The 12072-nt window shown below is 29.3% G+C and overlaps 1 pseudogene; it reads right to left on the bottom strand.

The window, feature by feature from the left end:
* Positions 1–1171: 1171 nt before the first annotated feature.
* The window catches only part of LOC112757034 (spermidine hydroxycinnamoyl transferase-like), a 48351-nt pseudogene continuing 37450 nt past the window's right edge, over positions 1172–12072 (bottom strand).

Consider the following 12072-nt stretch of genomic DNA (forward strand, 5'->3'; position numbering starts at 1 on the left):
CATCAAGGATTAGTAATAAATGATCATATAACAAATACAAGAGAAATAGTGGAAATGGTCAATACTTTAGATTATGAAGTTACAAATTATTTTTATCAAAATCCCTTAAATAAAGCACCACCAATTGAATCTATACAAATTATAAACTTATTCGAAGCAAAATATGAAGAGTTAGTAGAAATTTCGAAAAAGAAATTAAAAGAAAAGTCGAAATTGAAAAATTGGTATCAGAGCCCAGTTAACGATTAAGGGTAACACTTTCTCTTTAAAGCAACACTTTTAGTGACACGCTTTTAAATCAATAATAACCGCACAATAAAAAAACATCTTTAATAAAAGTTGAAATTGGCAACTTTATAGTGGCCACCATAAACAAGTGCTTAAGTTACACTTACACGGCCTGCAATGATAAATAAAAAGGAAGACCGTCTTTAATGATTTCTTTAAATATTGGCTTCTATTGTCCTGCAACTAGCATTTCCTATATCTTCCCAGAACATGATGATGAAATCTTGAATATGTGCCACCTGAAAATGCATGAACACATCAACATCGTCATCGCCATGCCTTGGAGAAATAACCCCCCTGTCATAAGGACACACACCACCCGGACCAAAATGAAAGGGCTTTCCCCACCCAAAATCAGCTTCATACACTGACAATCCCATCCAGCTTCCAAGTATAACGTTAGGGTTCTCAAAGAAAGGCACGTCTGCCATACACTCTCCTCTCTCCAAATAAGGTGTCCTAATCAAATCCCACCTCTCTTGCTTTGCTATGAAATCTATCTGTGATCTTATGTATTCGTTAGTGTTCACTCTTTCCACTGCTTCCCTTCTCTTCTGCGTCGTGTAACTCAACGGCTGAGATATGATTAATGATTTCTCCCACGTAGCATGTTGGGATCACTGTTGGAGCCAATGCATTCCCAAAATAATTCTGAGGAAGAGGCGGGTTCAACCTGTTTTGAATATTGACATCAAACTTAGCAACAGTTGGTTGATTTTCTTTAAGTTCACGACGAGTTTTAGAAGCATGCATGTCTTCATACATGGACATCAATAACTTCAAATCTACTGTATTTTCTCTGAGATTGATGAGAATCACCATTATCAGCACTGCCATTGACATTCTTCGTCAATTTCTGGATCTGCATTGATGTGAGATTCAACTATGCAAAGGTCGTTTTATTCTTTTGCTCTTCAATGTTGTCGATTCTTCTGAGGATAAGTGGAAAAGGCTTCAACTTTGGGTGATCAAAGTGTCGCGATGACGGCAGATGTGAGGATGGTTTGAGGACCATGCGGTTAAAAAACGGCAATTCACTTACATCCATTGTGCATCCTTTGGTGAGCTTTGCCCATGAGTTGACGAAATGAAAGGCTGCAGACCCATCACCCAATGGATGAGACCAAGCGATTCCTATGGCGATGGCCTCACCACCATGTATCTTTGTCACTTGTGCTAGTAACAGAGGCAGCTCCTCTATGAGACGAGTGTAATCAACAGTTGGGATGAGTTCTTTGACGGACTGATCATTAAGTGAGAAGTCTCCAAGTTCAACCACTGATTTGGTTGATTCAGCTTCAATTACACAGCTCCCTTTGCATTATAATTTAGTTCCAACCGGCTACCTTTAGTCCATGTCAACCTGCCAGCTAACGGATAGTAATGAACCGAAATCTCTCTAAGGGGCTCTCTCATTCTCTCAACAATGGGCATTGACATCTTTTCCAGACCCGGGCTCTGGGTCTCCCAAGCGGTCAAATAGCGACCCAATCTCCTGGGTTCAGGCCTTTTCGCATCCAAATTGGCCAATCCGAAATCTCTAACTAACATTCAAACTCAACTACTTTTCTTATCTTAGCCAACAAGAAAAGATAACATAACAATATAAATTATTGAGAAAGTTTAGGATGCCATTATCTATTCTATTATATAAAAATCAGATTATTGTACTTAATGATCGAGTTGACGTGGCATACTTCTAAGAGTATTTTTGAATTTATTTCTTTTAACTCATTAAATATAAGTTATTACGATAAACTAACTATATCAATTAATTGATTTGATTAGATATTTAAATATCATTTAATTTATTATAATTTATATCAATTTGATTTGGTAATATTTTTTAATTTATTTATTTTAATATTCTTTTAATATTTTTAATTTATTTCTTTTAATTTATTAAACCAAATTTATTGTGTGTACTAATTAATTAATTTGATTAATTTATTAGTTATTAAAATAATAAATCTATGAATAAAATAAGCAATTGAAATATTTTCAACTAATAATTGAATCAAATCAAATCATATCATATATGTTGAGCTAAATTCAAATCATGTGAATTAAGGACTAAATTAAAATGAGATAATTTCTTACTTATTCAAGTTGAGTGCAATAAATACAAATTAACTTTGTTAGATAATGATAATTGTCTGGTCTACTATATATAGATGGTGACACAAAATTATAAGAATAGTGATTTTTATCGCTTTTACTATTTCAACTCTTCTTTTCTTCTTCTTTTTTTTCTTTATGTATAATTTCTTTTATGTATAAATATACCTAAAATGAGAAAGTATGGATGAGTGTTTTATTGATTGTTTGTTTGATAAATATATCTCAATTTAGGCATTCTACTATTGTGGATGGAAGTTGACCTGTAGCAATTCAAAATGGCCAATGTATTTTTTTTATAGTATTAGATTGAAGAATATTTGTTAAAATGAATATACCTATTGTAATGAATTTTTTTCAATTGTTATATTTTTATGTCAGTCGTGTAAATTCTTTGAAGGTACAAGATAATAAAATAGGTTAACTTTAATATCCTTTGAAGCTAAATTTAATAGTTCAAATAAGTACCACTAATTATGTTAAAAAGATAATTTTATAATAATAATGTGACTTACATATTAATTTTTTTGAGTAAATTCATTTCAAAATTAAATGTAGAAGTTAGACTCAATTACGTTAAAATTTTAAAGATAATATAGAATTTGATAACAAAATTAACATTCATTAGGAAAATAAATTTATTTATGGCTATTTCCTAATTATAAATAATAACAAGACTTATGAAAAAATATTAATGTCATTATTTTTATTAATTAAATCATAATATTAGGTAGTTGATAGTTTCATAGGCGAAAATTATTAAGTAATTACGTAAAAATTAGCAACAAACAAGCAATAAGGATTTAGAAAAAATCGATTATATAATACCAATTTCATAATTAAAATATGTCACGTATCATATTCTCATATATTCTATTTATTATCTATTCTATTATATAAAAATTAGGTTTCTGCACTTAATGATGGAGTTAACGGTGACATGCTTATGAGAATGTTTAGTGATTTGTTTCTTTTAACTCATTAAATACAATTTATTATGATAAATTAACTATATCAACTAACTGATTTGATTAGATATTTAAATATCACATAATTTATTATAATTTATATCAATTTGATTTGGTAGTATTTTTTAATTTATTAAACTAAATTAATTATACTAATTATCTGTATTAATTAACTAATTAGATTAATTAATTATTAAAATAATAAACCTAAGAATAAAATAAGTTCTCGAGATATTTTTTTACTAATAATTAAATCAAATCAAATTATATTTATTGAGCTAAATTTAAATCATGTGAATTAAGGACTAAACTAAAATAAGATTATTTTTTACTCATTCAAATTGAATGCAATAAATAAAATTTTGTTAGATAATCATGGTCTTTTGGTCTTCTATATATAGATAGCCACACAAAATTATAAAAATTGTCATATTTTTTAAGTTACTACACAAATATTATATTTTAGGTAATTGTATATTTTTATGTTATTTTGAACATTATTATATAATTTTAAGATCATTTAATTATGTTTATTTTTTTAAAAGCATTGTTATTATTGGAGAGTAACTAATATTTGTGATAGTCTAAAATTAAAAAATAAAAATACAAAATATTAATATATTGAGTTTTTAAAGTATAAATCTTGAAGTAAATATATGTGATTATAATTAATGATCATAATTAAAAGTCTTTATTTTATTTCAATTTGTTTAGGATATGTTTATCTTAAATTTTATTTCTTTATTAATTAGTATTTTTTTTATACATTTAATTGTATTTAATTTATATAAATTAAAATGTATAATTTTAAAAAATAGATATGTGTCTAAAAAATGAAGAAAAAAATATTTTTTTTTATTAGTAAAAAATTTATGTCGCTTTAACTTTTTTTTTTTGGCACCATATCTTACACTTTTACTATAATTAAAAATTAGAGGTAAATTATTAAATATAAATTAGTAAAAAAAATATAATACTTAATGAATTATCATAATCATATTTAAAGGTATTTAAGTTATTCTCATATAATAAAAGTGATATGCTTCAAAAAATATTTGTATATAATTTATTAACAAATATATGAGATATTTATCATAATTTTTATTTTTAATAAAAATATCATTGTATTAAAGTGATGCATTTTAAAGATGTATAAATGAGATTTTTATTAAAAAAATTTACAAGATAGTAAGTGTAATTTTATTTTAATTTTATCCTTAACATTTAGTTTTAATTTTTATCTTTAGAATTTTAATATGTTTCAATTATACCATTAGAGTGAACAATATTAATTATAACTAATCAATTATATCATTTTATTTGACCAAAATTAAATAAATATTAAATTATTTAATAAATAATAAATAAAATAAATAAATTTAATTTGAATTATTTTCTTATTATTTTCTATATCTAGGAATCTTAATGTGCTTTTATGTATTTTGAATAATAGTTCTTAAAGGAGTTACTATTTTATTTACTAATATTTTAAATTTTTTATAATATTTCCATAAAACTAGATTAATAGGTTCTTCTTTACAATATTTTTCTTGAATTTTTTAACAAAAATATATCTTAATTTTTGTTTTTTATCTTTTATATTTATTTATTATACTAATTTTTTTACAATATATTTTTATCAACTACATACATTATTTTTAGTCTTTTTTTACTTTTTTTAATTATTTTATTATCTTATTTTTAATTATTTATTTTATTTTCATTCCTCATATGTTTATTATATTTCACTTTATTTTAATTTTAATTTCATAATTAACTTTCAATTATATAAAAGTCAATAGTTTCTTTCAAAACATGGTTAAATATATTATCTATTATATACAATCATTAGAATAAACAAACAAATATAAATTGAATATATAATTTAATTTTAATTTAAACTAAAAACTAAATGAATTGTCAGAAAAATAGCAACTAATTTTGTTTTTAATTTCTCTATAATTTATTTAAAGATAAAAATCTCTCTATAACCATTAACATTTGCCAATAACAAAATTATAAGCTTTTATAAAATAAATACCATATATATAATTTTAAAGTTATTAATCATAGACTATGGACAAATTTTTTAAAAAAAAAATATTATGAATCAACATGTAATTTTTTTATATTTTTATTTTTTTCTAAAATTTTTTAGACTTATCAATCTTTAAGTTGTCTATACATCACTTCTCAAAATATTATGATTTTACAAGATATAATATGTGGGGTAAATCACCTTTATAAACCATTTGCATACTAATTTTACGTATATCCCCAAATTAAAAAAGGCTACGTACATGTCTCAATTTACATATCTATGTAAATCAAATTTATGAAGTTCAAATTATGTGTTTTGTAGTAAATCGAATCTATAAGATTTGAATTACTTTGATGCTATCTATGCTACTAAATCGAACGAAGGAGATTCAATTTAAAATGAGCTGGATTGCTACTAAGTGAGTATAAATCGAACTTTATTGCTTCGATTTAGTATGAACCACATAAATCGAAATTTATATATTCAATTTAGCAGGGGATGACATAATTTGAATTCTTTGAATTCAATTTACTTTCGAATCACAATGTCAAGTAATTCGAATCCTATAGATTTGATTTTTTATTTATTACCCTAATTCGAATTCATTAAATTCGATTTATATAGAAATGTAAAAGGAGACAACTAGGTAACATTTTTGAATTTGGAGGATTCAGGTAATTTTAGAGTGGCTTTAGTTTATCAACGTAAATTAACTTAATATGTGATATTAGTTATTGTTATGTATATGAAAAACGTGACTTATTTATGTATTATTTGGATTAGAAGAATTTGTAGGAAAATAAAACGCTGGAGAAGAAAATGGATGAAAAAATCAATTTTTCATTGTTTATATCAACAAAGAAATTGAATGAAAAACATAAAAGTGTATGTGGAGGTCATGTAAATTTAATTTTTCTCTTCAAAATTGCGAAGAAAACTGATGCAGAAGTGCAAATATGGGTAAAAATACAGAGTTATCATTTGAATTATAATTTATATATAATATATAAAAATATTAATATAATTTTATTCTATTATAATTTTTTCTCTTCTTACTTTTCCTTCCATCCAAGCAAAATTTTTTTTTTCTATTTTCTTTCCATTTATTTTTACTTTATCTAAACAACACAAAAAAAAATATACTTTCCTCTCATTTTCTTTCTTTCAATTTTCTTTCCTCTTATTTTCCATCTTATATCCAAACAATAGCTTAGTGTTTATCCATTTATCTTCTATTAATATTGTTATAACAAGAATACATGTGACTTTATAAAAATGATATAACGTAACCTCTGATTATCACAAAAACAGTCAAAATGGATATTTGCAGGGATTACTCACGTTTTGGGGCTAGATGGGACTCGTGATATCCTCACGACCTGCCACGCGAAAAAGGATAGGGACTAGGAGTGGTAAACGGGCCAAAACCTGGCGGGCTGGCCCGCATAACCTGTCAAAAAAAGCGGGTTGGGCTGGAATTTTGAGACCACTAAACTTAAAAAGCCTGCCTATCCCGCACCGCTTAATCCATGAGTTTCAGCAGGGTGGGGCGGGGTGGGACAGGCTTTCCCGCTGGGCCAAGTTTTTATTTTATTAGGGCCTTTTTTTTACAAATTTCTATGATGTTATTGATCTATGAGAGGATGAAGATGATAATTGAAGATGTTCTAAGTTATATTTTGGATTATGTTTTATGTTTGATTAATTATAAACTTGAATATATTTAATTATATATTTTGGATAATATTTGTTTTGGTTTGAACAATGTTAGTTTTATTATTTTGTTTCAAAAATTTGGTTTATAATTATGTTTATTACATATTTATAATTATTAAAATTTTAATGTGTGTGAATTTAAAATATTTATTAGTAGTGAAAAAATATGTAAATAGTATAAATTGATATTTTTTAGTATAAAAGCAATAATAAAAGTTAATTACATAATTAAAAAATTATGAAGAATTTTTTAAATAATAATAAAAAGGTTTAATTACTTTGTTGGTCCCTATAGTTTTGTGAAATTTTTAATTAGGTCCCTATATTTTTTTTCTTTTTAATTGGGTTCCTGCACTAATTTTTTTGTTTCAATTAAGTCCCTCTTAGTAGTAATTGGCTTAATTTTATAGGGACCCAACTAAAAAAAAAGAATTGGTATAGGGACCTAAATAAAAGGAAAAAAAAGTGTAGGGACCCAATTAAAAAAAAATTTGGTGCAAGGACTCAATTAAAAGGAAAAAAAGTATAGGGATCTAATTGAAAATTTTGCAAAACTATAGGGACCAACAGAGTAATTAAACCTAATAAAAAATAAGATCACTATTTTCATATATTACAAAGTTTATGAAAAAATTTTGGATAATAAATCAATCCTCAATAAATTATACATTAATTCTGTTAAAAAAAAAATAATCAATACATTGGATATTATTATTTACATACTAATATAATATATTATCAATTATTAAGTTTTTAATTAATTTTTAACCCAATTTTGGTAATTAAAATTTAAATGATTGAAATTATTAAATGTTAAATATTTTGCATCTAACCAATTTATTTTTTTATTAAAATTAAAAAAGGATGAGTTGTTAATCAATTCTAAATTTAAATTTAAATTTGAGTAAGAAAATAAAAAAATAGTTTAAATTTTATCTCGCAAACCAGAATTAATTTCAAGATAAGAAATTACTTTGTACATCGTATATATTGTAGGATAGTATGGTCATTTATTATTTTTTAATGGTAAATAATGGTGTAAAAAATTAGAAGAAAATGTATTTACAAGTTTAGGAAATATTAATTTATTTTTCAATAGAATAAATTATATATTGAATAACAAAAGTTATTATTGGTTTCTCTTCACACTAACTAATACTCAATGATGGTGTTTCGGTACACCATGTTACCAAAAAATATTAATCGATCTAATAACTTTTGTAATGATATAAGTTTATGAATTTGAAAATTTGAAAATCATTTCATAAAATGTGAAGTTTTAACGAGTAACAATGTTGATCATATTGTTTTGACTTCAAAAATGAATATGATACTAACAAATAAAATTGTCTCAAGTAAATTTTAACAAAGACAAAAGTCCACAAGTATTGTTATTAATGAAAAATTAATTATTTTAAAGACAAATACAATTTTTGTCTACGAATTCCTAACTCAGTAAGTCGAGGACGACTAATCCACCACATATTGATGCTCTATTTATTAAGGGTCTATTGTTAATTAATGGATTATTTATACACACCAGACGAGATTCAAACTCTAAATACTTGCTTAACCGGACAAATAAGATGATCATTCAACCAATTCAAATTGATTAAAATAAATATTAATTATTTTAATATTTTTAAGTTGTAAAATATTTATAATAATAATTACTATATATATTTTTTATTTAAATTTTAATAAAAAAATTATATAATTTTATGTATTATCCCGTACAGGATACGGGAACATACACTAGTTTTTATTAAAATCTGGTCAGCACTTAACCAACAAAAGAAAAGTGAATAATTCTATACTATTAGATGTAATCTCACACCATTAAAAATACTATTGATGGCTAATTGATGGCTAAAATTCACAAAATCTGCTGGTCCCCTAGCACTCCTCTAAACTATTTATAATGAGCTAGAGGCTCCCATAGGTACATTACACATTCCTAACCCTCACCTATGTCTCTAAGATCCATTCTGACTTGCACGTCAGAATGTCTTTGCAGGTACCACCCCCTGCCACTCCAGAGATCTGATCCCATCACCACTCGACCGGCGAGTCATTGATCCATCTCACAATTTGTTCCAGCAAAGTCCTGTACATTGGCACCGTCTGTGGAAACTTGTTGAGTCTTGACGGCAAGACGGAAGAATTCGAAGAGCAATCCTCCAGCCACCATCGTAACCTACCAAACCCAACCCACGAACCACGGAACAACGCTGGCCCGCCAACCCGCAAGAGGATAACAAGTGTTGTGTAAGTCCAGCCAACTGATAGACAGCAGCCATCGAAAAACGGTCGCCGATCCGACGAGTCTTGAGCAGCCGACGGCCTAGGAGAAAAGGCAATTCAAATAATCTAAGAACTCTACTAGAGGGTATAAACCCTGGAAGTCTAGGTCGCTTCCAAAGAGCGCTACCAGCTAAAACATGCAAGCCAAGCCACCTCTAGAAGCTTTTTCCGACGAGAAGCCAGGAACGAGAGATCGCCCACCGGTCATTACGGCAGACGTTGGGCTCGCAGTATTTTTCGGGAGCTCGAATGCCACTACGGCGATGATGAAAGGAGACACCAAGATTACAAGCACAAAAGGAGTGAACATGTGATAATGGGAGCCACCCCATTCACCAAAAAATTCCCCCGAGGGCCAAGCTACCAAAATGTTTTGACAAAGCTAACTGACATGAAGTACGATGGGATGAAGGACTCGCAGGAACACCTAACGGCCTTCAAAGTCAGAATGAACTTAGAAGGGGCTTCTGATGCTGTGTGGTGTAGGGCCTTCCTGGTAACCCTAACTGGTCCCACCATCAAATGGTTCAACGCCCTCCCGAATGGCTCGAAAGCCAATTTCAACGATGTCTCTAGAAAATTCATGGGACAATTTACTACCAGGATCACAAAGGTAAAATACCCAATAAGCTTACTTGGAATCACACAATGGCAAGACGAGTGCCTAACGGTCAACGGACTCACAGATTCCGTTGCCAACCTTTGTCTGACTAATGGACTCATGAATGAAAACTTTCGCAAGCACCTCACGACCAAACCGGTCTGGACCATGCATGAAATCCAGAACGTCGCAAGGGAATACATAGATGACGAAGAGGTAAGCTAAGTTGTGGAAGCCAATAAACGATAGCACAACAGCACGGTACCTCGAAGTAACCTGCCTCCCAAAGACACCCCAAAAGAGATCCACCGTTTCAAGTCGGCCACCCAGGATGGGGAAGTTCACGAACTACACCTCCTACCGGCCCCAATCACGAAAATCTATCACCAGATAAGAGAGCGAGACATTCTCCCAAAAGCACGACAACTAAAAGAATGGACAGGCAGTAACAAAAGCTTATACTGCAACTACCATGGAGGATATGGACACAAGACTGTTTCTGATGCATGAGCATCTCATGTACTTTTTTTGGGTGTTTCTTAGGTGAAATTGATGACTTTTTTACCTGATAACTATGTAATTTTATATGATATTCTATTAGTACTTTGAATGCTTGGATCTCTTGTCAATTATAGGTAAATGATAGCAAAAGAAGAGCAAAGCATAAGAAAAGGAACAACACCAGGAAAGCACTCACAAGGAAGCAGCGGAGAGGGCATGCAACACGCCAAAATGGAGGGTTCCACACGCTCCAAGGAGCCAAAACAGAGCTGATAAACCATTATTTTATGGTTTATATTGTGTTTAATTGTGTGGTTTTATCAAATCTTTACCCACTTATTCATTAAATTAGCATGTATTTACAATTCCTTCCCAAAATTACTCCATGGTTGAAAACTTGCTTCCTAGAGACTTTTAATTATGTATTTTAATTCTCCTTTATTCCATTCGATGCCGTGATCCGCGTGTTAAGTGTTTCAGGCTTTATAGGGCATGAATGACTTGGAGATTGGAAAGGAGGCTTGCAAAAATGGAAGGAACACAAGAAATTAAGGAGATGACCAACGAGAAGTGACGCAGGCGCATGGCTCACGCGACTGCGCGAAATAGAGGAAATTGCAGTGACGCGCTCGCGTGCCTGACGCGAACGCATGGATTGGAAACTGCACAAGTGACGCGAATGCGTGGACGACGCACACGCGTGGCAAGGCAAAACGCTGAATGACACGAACGCATGGATGACGCGATTGCGTGACGTGCGCGATCTGCAGAATCTGCATAATTCACTGGGGGCGATTTTGGGCCCTGTTTTGACCCAGTTTTCGGCCCAGAAAAGCATATTAGAGCTAGGGAACATGCAGAGACCAGAACGACATTCATTCCGCATAATTTTAGTTTTAGATCTAATTTTACTCCTCCTCTAGGTTTTCTCTCTACACATTCATAGATCTTAGGATTTTGATTTTTATTGTTTTTGGATTGGGATATTGAGAAGAGTTATTACTTCCGCCAAGACTTCATCATTCTAGTTTGTTTTCTTACTTGTCACTTACTTTTTCATATCCTTAATTTGTTCAGAATTACTATTGGATTATTTTTAGAATTTATTAATATAAGAACTATTTTATTTTTAATTGGTCTCTTTGATTATTATTATTTATCATGTCTTTCTTTATTTTCCTTTCTTATTTTGTGAAGTTTACAATCATAATGAGCGAGTAGTTCCATAACTTGATTGGGAGTTGATTGAAAGGAGGACCTTGAGTTGGAATGCTCAGAGTAAAATTATAATTGAGTTTATCGTTGGGTCACCCTCTAGTCACTGACACTAGTCCTTCCCAAGGGAGATGATTAGAACTTGTGAATAGAAACTGACTTCTAACTTGCTTAACTTTCCTTTATCTGGTAAGGGATAATTGAGAAGAACAACCTTCAATTATCAATTGATCTTGGGAGAACTCCAACAAGGATAGGACTTCCGACTAATCTACTCCCGGTCAAGGTTTTTTTTTATTTAAATTACATAAATTCTCTAA

This window comes from Arachis hypogaea, chromosome 16, assembly GCF_003086295.3.
Source record: "Arachis hypogaea cultivar Tifrunner chromosome 16, arahy.Tifrunner.gnm2.J5K5, whole genome shotgun sequence".
Taxonomy (NCBI): domain Eukaryota; kingdom Viridiplantae; phylum Streptophyta; class Magnoliopsida; order Fabales; family Fabaceae; genus Arachis; species Arachis hypogaea.